General features: G+C 41.1%; 1 protein-coding gene across 1 annotated transcript in view; it reads left to right on the top strand.

Moving 5' to 3' along the window:
• Positions 1–21,606, top strand: part of LOC139445502 (sodium- and chloride-dependent GABA transporter 1-like) — a 46,369-nt gene that overhangs the window by 5,609 nt on the left and 19,154 nt on the right. The gene's annotated exons all lie outside the window — the stretch shown is intronic.

The following is a 21,606-nucleotide window of genomic DNA, read 5'->3' as shown; positions in this document are numbered from 1 at the left end:
TAATTGGTGTTAAATAGGGTTGAAGGTTGGGCCTATAAAGTGTCCCTAATTAATACAACTCAAAAGAAGTTAAAGAATTTAAAGCACCTGATTCTTTCATATTATTGTAGTTACTATGTCATGCCATGACAGATTAACAATAGTAATATGGAAGAATCAATTGTTCTTTCATTTCTTTTGTGTAGTATATATTAAATTTTTATTTAAAATATATGAGGCATGACTTTTGTGTGAGTTCCAGTACATATAAAAACGGAACCGCGGCCTTGACGCGGCCTTAAGGCCTTTGTCTATATCATCTTTATAGTTATGAACTTTCTGTTATTCATTGATTCGTTTGATCCTAGTTTCTTTTGCCATTGAGTATATGTTCTACATCATCTGAATAATTGGCAGCCTTTCTCGGTCCATCACTTGAACCTACGTGCATGCTTGTGAATTATTAAAGTGGTGCGAATACTGTACAATAAGATGATGAACGGTCGCACCTGTCAGATACACTACTGCTCCTACTTTATAATGGCTGGATTGCAGTACGTCATAACGGCACTTGAGACATTTACCCATCTGGGATAACCCCTTTTCTATGATGGACCACTTATGCTGACTATTAGTCCTGTTTAAATTCACTACCCTTCCCATTTAGCTGGGAAAAGCTACCAACAAATACATGCCTCGCTTTGCTTTAATTACATAGTCCGACGAAACAGTTAGACGACGGTGATGTTTATATCGAGGGGGAGACAAACAGTAGTTCCCGTATCATTAATGCGTGTGCCGTTTACAATCAGCTGTTCTAAGGTCACTGCTGGGGTCAAGGCGAAAGCCTTAAGAGAAGTTGACCAATTAAAATGCACATTGTGAAAAATGTTTTGGGATATTAAACACGTGCTAAATTCAACGCCAGAAAATAACCATTCACGATTATCTGCTGAAACAGATTCGACTAGGTGAAACAGCAAACTAGTGATGAAAATTGCATGAATGGATCACTGAAAACACGTGATGACGCCTGGTGTTAGACATGTCGAGCTATAAACATGATTAGGCCCCTAAACGCGTTACGAGTGAGTGAGTGAGTTGGGTTTAACGCCGCTTTTAACAGTATTCCAGTTATATATCACGGCGTGTCAGCTTAATGTGGGAGGAAAGCCTGAAAAACGCGTTACGAACACGTACAAGATCAAATGATTAGTTAAAACATACACCTTTACTTCATTTTGGATATTATTAATGTTACAAAGTTTTCTTAATTTATCCATGAAACCCGTGTTATTATAATTAGAATATTTAAAAATCATGATAATTGATTTTCTCTATAGGTTTATTTGGACAGAAAGGATATTGATAAATGAGTCAGTGAGTGAGTTGTTCTTGACGCCTCTTTTTACAGTATATCCGTTTTACCACAGCGTCTTCAGACTGAGGGGGAAATAAACATAACGCAACACGATTCATAGACGTTTTCGCACGTAAATAGTCCTGACAGACCAAGATCCATGTTGGGAGCGAATCTTAGATTCGAACTCACGACCAGCAGTTGAGTTAACTGAGGAGGAAGTTCCAGTCCCTAAACCACCAGCCATGTGCACCATCTTCTCGAGGCAAGGGAATTAACTGACTATAAAAGTCCATTTTCCACCCTTGCCGAACTAGGCAATTTTGGAGTTATGTTTTGACTGGACTAACGAGTCTATGCATAGTCCTATCAAAATCGCGTAACGAAATCAACATCCGGCGTCGACTGATACTTTCCAAATCTTTTTTATATTTTTAATCAAGGTGCTCAAGTAATTTGAAGCACTTAGCGAGGTAAGACAGATAGATCTTGACTATCGATCTGATCGTCTTGTCTGGGCGCAACAATTGTGTTTGAAGCAAATGCAAGTGATACGAGAGGTTGAATCTGATTGGTCAATCGGAGGAACATTGATGGGACATAACTCGAAATAACCACTGGTGGCGCTAGGATCGAGCCCATAAATTCCCGCCTAGTTCGGTAAGGGTGGAAACCGGACTTTTATAGTTAATTCCATTGCTTCGGGAAGATGTGTTGAGTTGGACAACAAGAAATATACGGTAGCGTTAAGTCTTCTACGGAAAGTATAATTTTGTGTAAATAAACTTCCGAGCAAGAAAATTGAATTTGACCAAACATCTACAATAGTACAGTAAACTACGGTTATAACGAACTCAAAGGGACCACAAATTTTAATTCGTTATATCCGTAGTTCGTTATAAGCATATATACAGAAAATAGCCGGGACGAAAAAACAGTTCGTTATATCCGTCAGTTCGTTATAAGCGTGTTCGTTATAAACGTAGTTTACTGTACTTGCTTTAGAGTGGCAGTGTAGGTCCTTTTGTCGATCCAAGGGGATTCCGGGTTAGAATTGATCCCCAATAACTTTTGCTGATGGAAAGAGGCGACTTATTGGCGCGAGTGGTCAGGTTCGGTGACTTGGTTGACAGCGTGTCATCGTACTCCGTACTGATGCTCATAGTATCCATCACAGCATTGTCTGGTACTACTGTAGACACGACTGTTTACAAGTCGCCGTCATACAGCTGAATTGTTGCTGAGCGTACCTTAAACGACAACACGCATCTGTATGTCGCGTTTCGTTACAGCAAGGTAACTCGAAATATATGCCTCAGAGGGAACTCTATTGGGTTTTTGACATTCCGACATCAATACGTTGATATGACCTGAAAACCACACAAGGGCCGTATGGTTAACCACTATTATCTGACGTGTAGGTGAGTTGAGGTGAAAGTGGGTTTAACGTCGCGATCAAAATTAGTTCACTCGTATAGCGATGTGTCTGGCATATAGAGATAGATGTGTGTTTTATTCGTAGATTTTTTATTCATACTTACTAAGTTAATTTTGCATCAAATGTCAGCGAAGTGCATAATGCTGTATTTTACATTGATAGGGTTCGGATCGGTGCTTGTGTCAGGGAGCAACCATTTCATTGTCAGACCGGGGGATTTTCCCGAAAAAGTAATCAAGCCCGTTTTGCTGAGGAGTGGTGTTACATATTCCTTGCACTGAGGCAAAAATATAATATACCCTTTTCTTTCAGACGGTGTAAGAAGCCAATATTAAAGTGACCACAAATACAGTTCGTTGTTTTAATTTATTTAAAACTATTTGAGCTGTTTTATCATGTTTTATCATGTTTTATCATGTTTATGTTAAAAAATAATTGAGCTCCTGAACATTAGAAACTGCTGATCTGAAACCCCTACCCGACTCCGCTCTGAAAATCAAATAGTTGCTTCCTCACCCCTGTAGCAAAATTATCACCCAAATGTCGGACGAAAAGTGAAGTGTTTTTTAGGTGTGTTTTTTCAGAATGTGAAGTAAATGAAATGCATCATTCAGCCCATGTCTCTGTGCCGGGCCGAGATTGAATTTAAGTTGCAAGAAGATATTTCATATTTTAATTTGTATTTCTCATTGATGTCGTATTGTTAAAGTCAAAGGTAGGATGCGTTGAACAAAAGCGAAATCCCAACATAGCTGTCTGCTAAAAATAGACTCACAAAAAGATCGCGAAAAGGAACGAAAGGTGAAGAATAGACATTCAACTGAGATTCTGTCTTGATTGTTCAAAGCGATTTCGGTGGGAAGAAGATTCATTAACTTACATAGGTTCAAGTTATCAATGATAACTAAAACGTGTGACGTCAGGACTGTGGCGTGCGTCAATAAATGAGGGTAGGGTGTTAAGCGTCACTACTTACATGCTTACCCTTTTCGCGAACACCCTGCGTTATCACTGAATTTCAGTGATCCATTCTTATTTTTTTGCCTTTTACGCCCAATAATCGGCGGATAATCATGACTGTATTCTCTGCCATTGAACTTTTATATCTAAGTATGTATTTACAAGTCAGTAACCAAAACACGGTTGTTCTGTGAAAACTTGGCTTCCACAGAAATCTACTGTAAGGATATCCTGTTCCGGATTTTTGCCTGTGTCATATTTGAAAAGAAATAATAGTGGCTCTGACCTTTTATAATATTTATAAGTATTGCGAATAACTAATTATACATCTCAATTGTCACTTTATTACTACTTAATTATACTAATACACTATACTAATTAGAGCAATTTGTAATCTTATTATGGTATATGTAACAAGATTAGTGTGTCAACGTATCTGATCGCGACAATATGTCGTTGTGGCAATGATCTCATTAAATATTACTTCACTGGCTGTAAATAATTGCCGTTGAACATGTGTTCATATTAGGGGGTGCCGTGTATTTTCCGAACAGCTGACACTACAGGTCGCCTTATTTATCCCTTGTCAAAAGACACATTTTTTACAGTTTTATACAATACATTGTCAACTTTTTGCCCTTGTCGGCTCGGCCGAATAGGGCTGGTCGGAGCATCCACTGCGGCCATTTGCCACTCTGAACCCGATCGGCCATTCTGCTGAAAATTTGTCTCTGAGATTAGCCGGGACTACATTTGACCCGTCGACCTCGAAGCACATGGACGTCACGTGATGTAAATATAATAGCTTGAAGTCGACAGCCATGAACGCCTTATCAGACGCAATAGCCACAGGAAACTGGTAATCTGATAGTGGTATGCGGTTATTAACGGCGATAGATCACTGATATATTTGAAGCAATTTCACTGACCGTTTGCAGTCATTGCCAGCAATGATGACTCTAGTGCAGTGGATTTGTTTACAGTCGCCATGTTGGAACTATATTTTCAAAATGTTATGTGTATATATGTTTTAAAAATATGTTGAACAAAGTAAATAATTAAAAAGTAACTACGTATATTTAAGACTAACGAAAATTAATCACAGATGAAAAAGTAACGGGCCAAAAATGAGCATCCGCTGTACCATGCCTTTCAGCATGTTCTATGTGTTCAAAGCAAAACAAACGTAACCGGAAGTTCTAACGTAGATACTGAACTGTATATAATATAGTCCGTTTCAGGACTGTAATTCCACGTGTCTCCGGCATTCTGATAACAATAATGAACTGCCTTTAACACCTCTCGTAATATGTATTTTAGAATTGGCTTATTCCGGGTGTCGCCGTAAACAAATTCTTAGAAAAAACCCATCAACAATAACTTCACATAATGATCATATAATCATTAACGTTAAAACAATAAAACCTATAGACAACAGTACGAAGTAAGTGACATCGTGTTGGCATTGTATCGACAATGATGTCTGCAATATGTCGGGATTTTTTATTGAACCATACTGCGTAGTTATTTTTATATACATTTTGAACAATTTATACCTTAACATATATTTTACCCTTAAATATTTTGCTGCTAAAATCTCTGGCGCATGTACACTTGTGAAATAATTTATTTCTAAATATTTTAGTTGTCTTTTTCTAATGTGAAAAACCTGTTCTTACGCTGACATGGTAATTGTATTCATTTCAAATCTCCCTTTGGGATTCCAGTTCCGAATATAGACCCCGTACCCAATGTGTGTCGTCAGTGAGGATCGGATGGTTTCGAACTGTGACGGGTTCACTGCAAGGTCCGTTGCTCATGCTGTCAACCACTGGTTTCAACAACTAGATTCAATTTAAAACAGGCCGTCATGAAATAGCTGGACTATTTCTGCGACGTGGAACAATATTTATTCTCAGTCACCCTTTTTAGATGTACGTGTAGTTATATTTTAAAGGAAAACTAAAATATCTTTGCATATGTGTTCTACTTGCTAGTCGGCTCAGTTTTCGTAGAATGGTATGACGTCATCCATTGTTTGATGAGCCTGTTATAGAGTTGCGAGCATAGAGTGTGAGTGCAGACGAAGGGTACTGATAGTGACTTATGGATAGTGTCTGCCCTGAGAGCGGAAGGTCGGTTGTCGATCCCAGGCCGCGGCATACCAAACTACGTTTAAGATGGCACTTGTTGTTACCCTGCCTGACTCTCGGCATTAAGGCGATCAAACAAGGGCTGTTCGGCTGGAACACTGTATAATGAGTGGGGTATCCATGTAAAACTGAGGCAAAGTATCTAAGTAGGCTCGTATAATATAATCGGCATTGGTCCGGAGCAGTACAAGCAGACACACACACACACACACACACACACACACACACACACACACACTCTCTCTCTCTCTCTCTCTCTCTCTCTCTCTCTCTCTCTCACACACACTCTCTCTCACACACACACACACACACACGTACATACACGTCGTAATACAAGCGCAATAATCTTGGACGCGACGTTAAACCCATTTCACCTCACCTCCCCGTGAACTAGGGTGTGTCCGTGTTACTTCAGTTACAGAGTTTAGCCAGTCATGGGTAGCAAGGATACGATATCGTATATTGCCTAGGTAGTCCAAAATAGGTACAAAAGCTCATTAAACTGTCCGTATTACCAAGGTTCACAGATTGTGCTTCAAACGCCAAAGTCTACTCGTATCATCGACGTCCAACACCACCACCAACTCCACCTCAATCTAAAATGACTCCATAGTCTGCAATAAGGAAGACAGCTTCTAATCTACATGTAGCTGGCCTGTGATCAGAACCCGCCGCCGACACTCCTGGTGGACAGCAGGACAGTTCTGGCAGCTCTGCCGTCGACTGAAGTCGCCAGTGATCGAGTTACCTTGTCGAAGTCTGGGGTGCGTGGATCTCCTTCACTTGCAATAAAGCACGGCCAGAGTGCTCCGCGACAGCGGGAGTGTTAAATAGAAATCAAAACGAAATCATGTCACCTTGATGACCTTCGGAACATAATCTTCTCCAGTAATGAATGCGCGTCACAGTTCGCGAAGACAGGTCGGTGGAAGCGAAGCGCCGCCACTCTGAAAGGCATAAATATGACATTTTTTTCCCGATATTGTCGTTATTTAAACACTGTGTGAACATAAAAGCGCCATTTCTCACCGTATTTCATCTCGTCGCGAGTGAATGCTGTTTCGATGACAGTTTATCGGTTTGGTTTTAAAATGAAATGCGGCTACTATATGAGTGGATGGTATTTAGAATAGAGAGTACATAGGTTAAGCTATTTTATCGACTCAATTCACAGAATTAAGGTTATATTTTTAGATGTAAATGTCAAGAATGTTATTGATATGACTGGGTAATGAGTTCCACGTGTTTAGCAGTGATGCCAGGTAGAAACTGTACCTTGTGCGGAATCGAACCCAGCATTCAATATGACGAGCGAGCGCTTTGCCCACTGGGCAACCCCTCGTCCGGTATTCATATTCAATGAACCCCGTTATTCGAAACGGACACTCTCTCGTTAAAATCATCAGGATTAACTCCCGGATTAACATCTTTCACTGCAAACAGACGGACAGGTGAAGGTGTGATATATATCTACTCGATCTTCAGGCGTTCAGAGTGGTGTATTCTTCGTTTGGTGTTTTGGCACAAATAAGATACGCCTAATTATTGCATACCGTATATGACAACAACCAAACATTAGGGAGACGTGTACTGATTTTCGTACTGTAGAATTGTACTGATGTTTATACTGAAGACGTCACCCGTGAAGATCCGGGTTAGAATAAGTCTTCAGCAACCCATGCTTGTTGTAACAGGCGACTATGCTTGTCGTAAGAGGCAACTAACAGGATCAGGTGGTCAGGCTCGCTGACTTGATTGATGCATGTCATAGTATCACAATGGCGTTGATCGATGTTCATGATGTCAATCACTGGATTGACTTGATTCTTTACAGACCGCCGCCATAAAACTGGAATATTGCTGAGGGCGGCGTTGCACAATAAACAAACAAACAGCATCAGCATCCTTGCAAAACGATTAGAGTTGGCTTTGCAACATCAGGCACGGACTGTGAGCCTGTAGCGGGCGTTACACCATGTTAACAGACGATTCAAGGTTTTGTCTCCGATTCACAGATGGCAGAAAACGTTGTTGGCGACGTAGCGGCGAGCGGTATGCCAGGGCAGCAATTCTTGACAATGATCGGTATGGGGGCGGTAGTATCGTGGTTAGGGGTTGTATCACACATGACAAGCGAACTGATTCGGTCATCGTGAAGGGACATTTGACTGGCCAGCTATAACTTGAAGACATTTTTTCTATGTTCCAATTATCGGCTGAAATTTTGAACTGCAAGATAACAACGCAAGACTACATCGTGCCCAGGTCGTCACCGATTATCTCCGACGAGAAGACATACGGATATTCGAATGACCTGCTAAGTCCCCTGACATGCCCCCAAAAGAGCATCCGTGGGATATTCTCGGGCGGAGAGTGTGCGCCAGAAACCTTGCACCAGCCAGCTTGGCCCAGCTTGGGGAAGAAAGCCCTTAAGGTGGAATAGCGGGAAATATCAAGGGTAACTATACGCAAGTTAATCAACAGTATGCCATCAATGTGTCTCGTATGTATCCACATGGTGGACACATCGGATATTGATATCCACGCCCGAAATTTTATTTTACAGACATTTATCGGCATTACTCCTTCATTTCATCAGTTTCATTATTTGTTGTCAGTAGGTATATATATAGTTATTACATGTTTAGTATTTGGTATTTTGTGATGAGAAGCAGATATATTTTGTTGCCTTAGCCATACATAGATTTTAAAAAAACGTTTTCCTATTCATTGTTGGAGAAAGGTGAGGTGAAATGGGGTTTAACGTCGCGTCCAACATTATTGCACTTATATTACGACGTGCATGCACGTGTGTGTGTGGCTGCTTGTACTAATCCGGACTGATGCCGATTTATAGTACTAGCTCACTGAGATACCATGCCGCAGTTTAACATGAATACCCCACTTAGACACAGCATACTGACTCCGAGCCGACTAGTCCTTAATGCAGAGCGCCAGACAGGGTAACAACAAGTACCATCTTTTAACGTCTTCTGGTATGACGCGGCCGGGGATCGAACCCCGGACCTTCCGGTCTCCGGGCGGACGCTCTACCACAAGAACACGGAGGCGGTTTGTTGGAGAAAAAAGCAATTCGATAGTTAACATGAGGTTCACTAAAATATATTATTTAGTGCAAATTACAAAATTGATAAATTACAAGTTCATTGTGGGCCGATTTTTCAAGGCAGACGGTGCAAAAAAACACCCGATGTATTTTTTATCTCCAGTCTGCCATGAAATCAGGATCGTACATAATTTCGGCGTCAATTCGCTCATCCACAGTAGTGCTTGTGAATGCACCTAACGCCTGCCTTGATAAAAACAAGCACGGACACCTGCAGGCCGCCATGTTGTTTCTCCTGTGCACATCCAGCTGCCACGTGACCTTGTAGCATTCCAAAGTAGCTGTGTCATTACCAGAGTGTCATTAGTTTTGCATATTTTGTTTCCGGAGCTAAACTTTTAAAATCTTTAATATTTGGTTCTCATCGCTTTCCAAGTAATCAGCGTTGCGGTGAATCGGTGCTTTTGAATATATACATTTATTCTTTTATGACATTTTGGGAAATATTTTTTTTGATTTGGGCTCTGTATACAACCCCAAGAACAGTAGTAAATGGGGTATTGGGACCTTTTCTACCAAGGTACCCCAACGAGCAGACATACATGGGGTACTGGGGACCTTCCTACCCAGGTACCACAACGAGCAGACAAACATGGTGTACTGGGGACCTTTCCTACCCAGGTCCCATAACGAGCAGACAAACATTGGGTACTGGGGACCTTTCCTACCCAGGTACCACAACGAGCAGACAAACATGGGGTACTGGGGACCTTTCCTACCCAGGTACCACAACGAGCAGACAAACATGGGGTACTGGGGACCTTCCTACCGAGGTACCACAACGAGCAGACAAACATGGGGTACTGGGGACCTTCCTACCCAGGTACCACAACGAGCAGACATACATGGGGTACTGGGGACCTTCCTACCCAGGTACCACAACGAGAAGACAAACATGGGGTACTGGGGACCTTTCCTACTCAGGTACCACAACGAGCAGACAAACATGGGGTACTGGTGACCTTTCCTACCCAGGTACCCCAACGAGCAGACAAACATGGGGTACTGGAGACCTTTCCTACTCAGGTACCACAACGAGCAGACAAACATGGGGTACTGGAGACCTTTCCTACACAGGTACCCCAACGAGCAGACATACATTGGGTACTGGAGACCTTTCCTAACACAGGTACCACAACGAGAAGACAAACATGGGGTACCGGGAACCTTTCCTACCCAGGTACCCCAACGAGCAGACAAACATGAGGTACTGGGGACCTTTCCTACCCAGGTACCCCAACGAGCAGACAAACATGGGGTACTGGAGACCTTTCCTAACCAGGTCCCATAACGAGCAGACAAACATGGTGTACTGGAGACCTTTCCTACCTAGGTTCCACAACGAGCAGACAAACATGGGGTACTGGGAACCTTTCCTACCGAGGGACCCCAACGAACAGACAAACATGAAGTACTGGAGACCTTTCCTACCCAGGTACCACAACGAGCAGACAAACATGGGGTACTGGGGACCTTTCCTACCCAGGTACCCCAACGAGCAGACAAACATGGGGTACTGGGGACCTTTCCTACCCAGGTACCCCGACGAGCAGACAAACATGGGGTACTGGGGACCTTTCCTACCCAGGTACCACAACGAGCAGACAAACATGAGGTACTGGGATCCTTTCCTACCCAGGTACCCCAATGAGCAGACAAACATGGGGTACTGGGGACCTTTCCTACCCAGGTACCCCAACGAGCAGACAAACATGAGGTACTGGTGACCTTTCCTACGAAGGTACCCTTAATGGGTAAACAAGCAGCTGTGTTTTTCGGGATATAGACGTGTCCAGAATATGGTACCCCACGAACCAACAATTCACGGCACAGTTCACATTCCAAGCCTGCCAGATATGGACTGACCACTAATTTCAAGTCCACCGACTTCCTTTCCCATAATATTTCCTTATGTGGATTTCAAAGAACTGAAAAAGCTGAGTTTTTCTATTGCTTAGAACTTGCCATAATTATATGGTCTAATAAAATGTTTGTTGTCAATCAGTATATATCTATCAATTTTTAATTTAGTGTGGAATAAGTTTATAAATGTTGGACATTTTTGGAAAAGAAATGGGTTCTGTGCAAGTTCCTGGGGTTCGGGTGATCCAGTTTTGACGTTGATTGCCTCGAATGTAGTCAGTTCACTATATCGTGTATATTCGCGATAAGGGGCCCCACTCTACATGTATCGCTATGTGGTATACACTATTACCTCGATATTTGTTTCTGTTTGGAAAAAAGACCTCTCCATGTGAGAAAGGTTTGTTTTTACGTCGATTTGATCAACATGGGGAATCGAACCCAAGTCTTTGACGTGACGGGCGAAGGCTTATAGCACTGGGCACCTAACACCAAGTCTGTCCCAGACTCCCTTGTGACAACAGTTCTGTGGAAAACACGAAGAAACCAACACGTCCCGACGTAAACATAAAAAGATCTATCTGAACCGTATTTTATATTATCGGGAGTTCAAAGCCCCTGCGTTCTATTTACACCCCCCCCCCCCCCCCCCCTCCCCTCCCCCACCACCACCACCACCACGATCTGCGACACCAACATGTAACGTTATACTGTGTTTACAGGAATTATATGTCCTAACACTGCCGACATCAAAAGGGCCACCGCATTTGGCTGTGTAAAACGCTCCAATTTCTTCTTATTATAGTGATCCATTTAAGCCCCGTGCTGTCATGGAATTTAACCTACACCGTATCCTGATCAGGTGGGGGAAGTGCTCTGTGCACACCATGTGGTCATATATGTAACACTGAGGTTTCAGGGAACGACACATGTTCATCTAAGGCTACAACAAACCCATTATTTGTTTGAGGCCGTTTTTCTCTTTTTCTTTTAAAATACAATAAATATTTTGTGGTGATATTAGGACCTCATGTCTCAATACCTCCCACAGGACCAGGGCCCCGTTCCACAAACCGATCTTAGTACTGCGACTACTGTTAGTCTATGTTAAAGTATGGGCGCTAGGATCATCTTAGCGCTAAGATCGCTATGTGGAAAGACCTAGGAACATTTCTTTCCATTTCGAGCAAAAAATATTTTTAGAAGGAATCAAATTAATATTTAAACATAATGTCTAATTATTGATGTATAATCGGTTGAGGGAATGTAAACTGAGCTCTGTCATCGAAGAAACCGAGTTGCCATCATGAAGCGGCCCTCCTCTGTCAACTCGCTTGAGACGCAAAAACGAAGTAAAAGCGATCAATCGTTTTGGGAAAACAGGCCTCGATTTTGTGCCAACCTTGTGACAGATGTACTGATCCACACAACATCGCTTTTTGTCGGAAAAGTTCCTGACTGAATAGACTCCGCAATATTCCAGTCATATGACGGTGGCATGAAAATAATCGAATCTTGACCAGACAATCCTATGGTTGATATTGTGAGCAACAGTCCACGTCGAATAAGATGACATGCAAACAACAGAGTCAGTGAGCCTCGCCACCCGATCCCGGTAGTCGCCTCTTACAAGCATGGTTTGCCGAAGACCAATTCTAGATTTGTAGATCTGTGAAGCAGCCAACAGAGAAATGGATTTTTTGCCTTACAACATGAACATTGCTTGATGGATTTGTTTGGTTATTTGAGAGTAAGGACTGTCGTTTATTATAGAGAAAGAGGTCTGTTATACTCATTATGTATGGACGTTTGTATCAAACATAAAAGATACTATTTTACTCCTGCTGGAACATGATCAAGTGGGTGACTGTTTGTTTGTTTGTTGTTTAACGCTCACTCAGCAATAGTCCAGCTATATGACGGCGGTCTGTAAATACTCGAGTCTGGACCAGTCAATCCAGTGATTGACATCATGAGCATCGATCCACGCAATTGGGATACAATGACATGCATCAACCAAGTCAGCGAGCCTGGCCACCCGATCCCGTTAGTCGCCTCTTACGACAAGCATGGGTTGCTGAAGACCTGTTCTCAACCCGGATCTTCACGGGTCGCGAGGGTGTATGGGTGCCACCGTGGTTTGATGGGTGTGTGAGTGTGTGAGTGAGTGAGTGAGTGACAAGCATGGATTTACAAGGAGGCATATAATATTCAACCCTGAAATGCCCACGAAGTGACTGCTTCCTCTTCTATGGTGGACGACGACAGACGTTATAATGTAATCGGAATCAGCCGTACAATTATTAACACTACCCTGATACTTTTTAAACTTTGTAACAAAAACACTAGTCTGATATTATATAACTCATAACAAATTGCCTTTACAAGTCTAAGTTGACCCACATTGTGAAACACTTCTTGCAACAAAACCAAGACTTTCGGTACGGCCGATGCCGAGGCCTATAGAGTGGTATTCGGATGCCGAAGTGCGGGAAGCTGGATGCCATGAAATGTATAGCTGGTCAGCAGATGCCAATATTTCAATGTAGAAATGTATTTTTCGGCTTTTTATTTCTTGCAAAGAGTGACAAATCATTAAACTATTTAGCCCGAAGCTTATGAGCACGCATGGTCAGGCATTCTAAATGAACATCCAAGTCTAATTTATTTGTACCAGCTGTGTACACTGAGAGGCACAAAGGGTCTTAAATTGGATGCCAAGACAAACTAAGTGGGTGCAGCAGGAGAGAGAGAGAGAGAGAGAGAGAGAGAGAGAGAGAGAGAGAGAGAGAGAGAGAGAGAGAGAGAAGGAACGTCACGTCATCCTTCTGATCAACCACTTTTCGGAGGAGTAAGAAAGTGCCTTAAATAATAATCCTCATTAAGGAATATTAAAGCTCTTGAAAATGCTCCTAAGTGTGATCAAACGTAACACCGGGACTGTCCATCCCTCTTGTCACATAATCCCAGGTGTTGGGTCTAGCTTGACCTTCTACCTCCCTATATTGTAATTACCATCAAACTCCAGATCTATTCACATCGTCGATCAAGCAGCACCCTGGCTGACGAAGACTCGTCTCCCCAACCCGAACCACTTGCCAATTACCCCTCCCGACTGCCAGGCTCTATAGCATATGGTGAAATTGATATGGTGCTGAAAAATTGGCGAAATGAGAGTGATTAACGAGTAGAAGCTTGAGGCTATACCGATAAGCTAATCGATATGTGTATTAAGATTACAGTCAAGAGGAGGGGATACGATGTTTGATAGGAAAATTAGCCAAATATTTGAAATCCTCAATTATATTGATATTTGATGATACCCTCTCTTATCGTTTGTCTTGACTTGGCCACAGATTAGCTTTGGGGGGATGTTGAAATTCTGCAACAGAGCCTCTGTTGTAAAAGATCACCAACAAACAAGACTGCGGGCCCGCCGTGTCGATTTCACTTCTCCTTGATTGAAACACTTTCATGTTATTTATTACAGCTTGTCGATTGCGCTCGTGTCATACCTGTCACTTGGGGTATTTAATTTGGGGAGGTCTAGACGAGGGTTTAATTTTTTTTAAATTAAGAAAATGAAAATATTTCTAATCGTGTTGATCGGATGAACTTAAGCTTCAAACTTTTACAGATTTTGAGGCATTTTTTAAAATTTAATTTCTTTCAAATTGCCACTAGTGACAAGAACATTGTGTAGATGATTATGAGTAAACAGACACGGCGTGTAGGGTAGTGAGTGAGAGACACCTCCAGCAATATTCCAGCAATATCCAGCAAGAAGGGCTTCACAAATAAGGGAGCATGTACGGAGTCAAGGCTACCGGTAGAACAGGACATGCTTACTCATTTCGCGAACACCTGATGTCACAGCTGAATTTCAGTGATCCATTCATACAATCGTCATCATTATTTTGAACTTAACCCGCAATGGAATCTCTTTCGGCAGATAATCGAGACTGGAAATTCCCTGGAGTTGACATCCTCCTCCTCCTCCTCCTCCTCATCATCATCATCATCATCGTCGTTGTTGTTGTTGTTGTTGTTGTTGTTGTTGTTGTTATTATTATTATTATTATTATCAAGCTCAGACTGTTAAAGGAATAATCTCTGGAGAGGGATATTGGCTCCTGACGCAGCACATATCATGGATAGTGTTATCCATGTGATAAACCAATTCGATAAACTTGCAAATGAGGTCGTCTAGCAGGAACTAGTTTGGTAAGCTCTGTACATCGATCCGAGCCAACATGCTAATAAACCTTTGCATAACTATTCCAAACAGTTCAGATGGAGCTTTCCTATGTGAGTGCTTATGTAAATAGATATGGCGGAAAACCTTTAGGCACTATGTAATAGAAGGGGCGGTTCACAGTCATAGTATTCACACGCAATCTCTAAAGTAAATTACTGAATGAAATTAGGTCTTCAATTATTTTAAAATTGACATTATATGATAAGGAGATTATTACCCTCATGGGTTTCCAAACTGTAAATATCACATAATCACGATTTTCACAACGAAAGGACGACCTTGCTGGTCTAGTGGTAGAGCGTCCGCCCGGAGAGCGGAAGGCGCGATGTTCGATCCCCCGGCATTCCAAAATATGTTAAAAGATGGTACTTGTTGTTACCCTGTCTGGCACTCGGCATTAAGGGGGTAAAACAAGGACGGGTCGGCTCGTAGTCAGTATACCGTGTTTGAGTGGGGTATTCATGTTAAACTGTGGGCATAGTATCTCAGTGGGCTAGCACTACAAATCGGCATCAGTCCGGACTAGTACAAGCAGCCACACACACAGGTGCATGCATGTCGCTACATAAGTGCAATAATCTTGGTCGCGACGTTAAACCCAATTTCACCTCACCTTACCTCACCTCACCTCACCTCACAACCAAAGACTGCGTACAATTACATGCACTCATTCATTAAAACCGTAAGGCACACATCCATTGTCTGGAGTCTCTTTAGATCAACGGTGGTAGAGAATCTGTACCTTTTCAACAATGTCAAGAAGAATCTTTGCTTTAGCAATGTCACGTACCACGAATGCCGCGCTTCGCACCAGAGTAACACAAGTCTCCGAGTTCCCTTTTTTTCGGGGTGATCGAAGAGCAAGGCCCTAACTGTGTATTAAAAACTCCCCATAACCCCATTGTTGTAAATTGCCCCTATCCATGTAAAGAGAATATAAAATTAGCCCAAACTGATTTTAAATGCCATAAAATACTCTTGACTGATTTGTGCAACAACTGTTTCCTCGAGTGTAAAATATCTCATCTTCTAATAAAGCTATAATGTATCGATGTCTTGGAGTTTGACAGCAGTGAATCAAAGGGCCCACTCTTCTAGTGTGATGGCGTTATAATGATATAATCGAACTAGTAACCCAATCAGCAGAGTCTAATTTTCACAGCACTTAACATCTATTGACTTTTCAATCATAATACACCTTAATGATGTAAAAAACTGAGTCAATTAACCCCAGATCAGTCGATTCGGAATGACACAAGCTTGGTGAGAGATATGAATATGGAGACTATCTTAAATCTGGGGCACTTAAATGTGCTGCCATTGTGCGAATAGAGTTCAAATTTGAAGAAAAAAAATGAGGATTCGATTAGATATTTGAATTAACGGAGGCTGTCATTTTAAGCGGTTACAGCTTAACTGCGGATTCCCTGCGGGGAAGGAGGTGGTACTGCTTCATACTGTCATCAGTCAGAGACTGGTCTGGAAATAAGGTTGCAGGTTAACAGACAGGCCGGTCGGCTGTAGCTTAATAATTTAAACTGTTTTATAGATAGTGTGAGATATGTATAAATTTAAAGAAAAATCTTCTTTCATTAGACGACTTAAATATCTTGCGCAAAATTGTGTATATATTATCTCATATTATCTGTTATAGGGATTGTCCGAGTCTTCCATTTACTATAGTTAAGCTGTCACGCCACGAGAGAAAAACTGTATTAATATGAAAGAATGCGGTGGTCCTTAAATTTTATTAGAGGTATAGCTTCAAAATAATCAGAGTGGCGGACACTCTACCGCCAGTTCACGGAGTGGGTGAGGGGATGTTTGTTACGTCACAATCAGGAGTATTACAGCTATAGGTGAGGTGAAATAGGATTTAACGTCGCGTTCAAGATTATTGGACTTTCCTAGCGACGTACAATACTACATATATACCACTATATAACGGCGGTCTGTAAATAATCCAGAATGTGCCCAGGGTCCCGTGTTGGGTAATGTCCCACTACGTGTCCCTACTGTATATGGGAGGTTACAGTGAGTGATCTGCTAGACACTGTGTCAAGGTACCCTGTGGTCGTGGATGGTGTTCATGCTATCAATCATCGGTTTGCCTGGCCCGAACATGTACAGGCCGCAACGAAAATTGATGGTATTGATATTCATCAAGCGTCTGCTACTATCATCAATGACATAATTAACACCTGATTATGAATTATGGGTTTTCTGCTGCTGCTGCTGCTACTACTACTACTACTACTACTACTACTTCTACTACTACTACTACTACTACTACTACTACTACTACTACTACTACTACTACTACTAACGATGATGATTGCCTACGTCTAGGTCTTGCTGCCACTTCAGTGTATTTTTATTATTCATAAGACATGGTCCGAAACTAGCAATACATAAATCATAACTATAACTATAACTAACTGTACACATATTTCAATCAACTGTAAGCCTTATCAATTAAGGCACAGACGGAAATGTGGCTGTGACGTAATGCAATGTCACATTTAAACTGTCGTTGTCACTATCAGTAAGACATGTGTTATTAGCATTGAATGACGTGTTCGATTAAACCATACAAGTATTCATTTAATGACGAATGCTTTTGACGATACTTCACCATTTACCTCATCAAACTAAATAAATTCAATGTAAAAGTGGAAAGTTCAGTGGAATTGGTTTTTGCCAATGAAAATGTTTTGCAGCGTCTCTCTCTGAAATTGCAGACTTCGACGAATCAAGTCGCCTGCCTCTTGTGGCCAGCACAGGTTGCTGTGAGCTTGTGCTCACCCACAATCCCACTAGTGACTTCCTAATGTAACACAAGTAATTTACTTGAATACTCTCATTAATACCGATATCTTTATAGCAGACAGGCTGACAGGCCACAGGTCTGGTGTACAATCCGTGTGGATAGACGACGTACAGACCTGTAGTAGTATATTCAGTACATGTGATGATCATTATTAGGTGATCGTATTGCTTATCATTATGAAATTAATTAAAATTTAAATCATAATTTTAGATTCTGTTTGATTTTAGTTTTTGGTTTGGAGCACAGAATATGCAAGAGTAGAATTATTGCTGGTTTCGAGTTCTGAGAGTTATGTAAAACACAAACAGACTATCATTTTGTTTGTTTGTTGTTTAACGCAGCACTCAGCTATATGAAGGCGGTCTGTAAATAATCGAGTCTGGACCAGACCAGACCAGTGATTGACATCATGAGCATCGATCCACACAATTGGGATACAATGACATGCATTAACCAGGTCAGCGAGCCTGACCATCCGATCCCGTTAGTCGCCTCTTACGACAAGCATAGTCATCTTTTAACGGCAAGCAAGGTATGCTGAAGACCTATTCTACTCCGGATCTTCACGGGTCCAAACCCACTATCAAATTAAGGTGTTTCAATATAGCGTTAGTATATCATGCACACGTGTATTTGCAGGGAAAAGTTCAAGTTTGATACATCAATGAACGTTCAAACTCAATATGAACATTGCTATGCTTAAACCATAGCCTTTACTTTCAACTCATCAAAAGGAAAGGTCGTGACAGAGATTATTTATATTGGTGACATAGATTTCAGCATTTACTCTTTGTAATTGAACGCTGTTCAAATTGTCAATCCAACTTTAAAAAAAAACAATTTCCATCACTTCATCTTCCACTGAGACGGATAATACTGCGTCACAGATTTCCAATGAGGTCAATGTTGGAAATAAAACTCGGGAACAGAATATGGCTTTTGATCCAAATGTAAGCCCATTTGTTCCACGGCGATCCAGTCGTGAAAGAAGACCACCTGTCTGGTTCAATGATGGCAACTGGGTCATGCAGCATCAGGCTGATACTGAATTCTTTGTCTTTGATTGTAAAAAAAATGTAAATTTCAAGTAATTACGAGGTACTTGATTGGCTAACTGAGAAATGTTTTTGCATTAATGTTTCCATAAACCGAAAATAAATTAGGTCACGCTCACAAACGGTACCACTTCATGGTTTGAATGGGAGGGGCTTGCGTTGGATTATTGCGCTGAATAATGTCACTGATATAGCATTGTCGTTTACAGTTATGTGTGTGTTGATAATTACAACCTGTGGAGTATGTATTGTTGACGTATTCATTTAAATGAATTGATTTCAATATGTTTTTGTTTTTATCAAGTCATAAACGTAAAAACAGGTGTGCACTCTGCGTAAGTCCGGTACTAACGGACTGCTGTTTCCTGATTGGCTAATAATTGGCTAATAATAGAATGGTTGGGGCATTGTGTAAATCCACCATAGTGTGAACACCAGTTTTTACGTGTATACCTCCACGAATGCAAACGATATTGAAGTCATTTCTTAACAACTTATATCTACAGAACGTCACACACGTTTTATGAATGTTGCCAGTCTGTCTCCATCTTCCGTACAACACAATCGATGTTCCAACACCATACGCTGATACACCATACACAAGTTCATCATCAAGAATTTGACAACGTCTTGTACTCGTCATATCATCAAACAAGCAAACCGTTACCACTAATTATTTTTTAACGCATTTTGGTATAACATGGCCCGGGGATCCAACCACCGGCCTTCCGCTATCCTGCCCGGCTAAAGTATGTCTAGACATGTAGCTAAAGTATGTCTAGACATGTAGCTAAAGTATGTCTAGACATGTATAGAGTGTGGCTAAAGTATGTCTAGACATGTAGCTAAAGTATGTCTAGACATGTATAGAGTGTGGCTAACGTATGTCTAGACATGTATAGAGTGTGGCTAAAGTATGTCTAGACATGTATAGAGTGTGGCTAAAGTATGTCTAGACATGTAGCTAAAGTATGTCTAGACATGTATAGAGTGTGGCTAAAGTATGTCTAGACATGTAGCTAAAGTATGTCTAGACATGTATAGAGTGTGGCTAAAGTATGTCTAGACATGTAGCTAAAGTATGTCTAGACATGTATAGAGTGTGGCTAACGTATGTCTAGACATGTAGCTAAAGTATGTCTAGACATGTATAGAGTGTGGCTAAAGTATGTCTAGACATGTAGCTAAAGTATGTCTAGACATGTATAGAGTGTGGCTAAAGTATGTCTAGACATGTATAGAGTGTGGCTAAAGTATGTCTAGACATGTAGCTAAAGTATGTCTAGACATGTATACAGTGTGGCTAACGTATGTCTAGACATGTAGCTAAAGTATGTCTAGACATGTATAGAGTGTGGCTAAAGTATGTCTAGACATGTAGCTAAAGTATGTCTAGACATGTATAGAGTGTGGCTAAAGTATGTCTAGACATGTAGCTAAAGTATGTCTAGACATGTATAGAGTGTGGCTAACGTATGTCTAGACATGTATAGAGTGTGGCTAAAGTATGTCTAGACATGTCGCTAAAGTATGTCTAGACATGTATAGAGTGTGGCTAAAGTATGTCTAGACATGTCGCTAAAGTATGTCTAGACATGTATAGAGTGTGACTAACGTATGTCTAGACATGTATAGAGTGTGGCTAAAGTATGTCTAGACATGTAGCTAAAGTATGTCTAGACATGTATAGAGTGTGGCTAACGTATGTCTAGACATGTATAGAGTGTGGCTAAAGTATGACTAGACATGTATAGAGTGTGGCTAAAGTATGTCTAGACATGTATAGAGCGTGGCTAAAGTATGTCTAGACATGTAGCTAAAGTATGTCTAGACATGTAGCTAAAGTATGTCTAGACATGTAGCTAAAGTATGTCTAGACATGTAGCTAAAGTATGTCTACACATGCAGCTAAAGTATGTCTACACATGTAGCTAAAGTATGTCTAGACATGTAGCTAAAGTATGTCTAGACATGTAGCTAAAGTATGTCTAGACATGTAGCTAAAGTATGTCTAGACATATATAGAGTGTGGCTAAAGTATGTCTAGACATGTATAGAGTGTGGCTAAAGTATGTCTAGACATGTATAGAGTGTGGCTAAAGTATGTCTAGACATGTAGCTAAAGTATGTCTAGACATGTATAGAGTGTGGCTAAAGTATGTCTAGACATGTAGCTAAAGTATGTCTAGACATGTATAGAGTGTGGCTAACGTATGTCTAGACATGTAGCTAAAGTATGTCTAGACATGTATAGAGTGTGGCTAAAGTATGTCTAGACATGTTTAAAGTGTGGCTAAAGTATGTCTAGACATGTATAGAGTGTGGCTAAAGTATGTCTAGACATGTATACAGTGTGGCTAAAGTATGTCTAGACATATATAACGTGTGACTTAAGTATGGACAGACATGTATAGAGTGTGGCTAAAGTATGACCAGACATGTTTAAAGTGAGGCTTAAGTATGTCTAGACATGTATAGAGTGTGGCTAAAGTATGTCTAGACATGTCGCTAAAGTGTGTCTAGACATGTATAGAGTGTGGCTAACGTATGTCTAGACATGTATAGAGTGTGGCTAAAGTATGT

This window comes from Haliotis cracherodii, unplaced genomic scaffold (assembly GCF_022045235.1).
Source record: "Haliotis cracherodii isolate W230 unplaced genomic scaffold, xgHalCrac1.p SCAF_6, whole genome shotgun sequence".
In the NCBI taxonomy this organism is placed as follows: domain Eukaryota; kingdom Metazoa; phylum Mollusca; class Gastropoda; order Lepetellida; family Haliotidae; genus Haliotis; species Haliotis cracherodii.
Note: the sequence above shows the minus strand (reverse complement) of the source record. Positions and strands in the feature narration are given on the sequence as shown.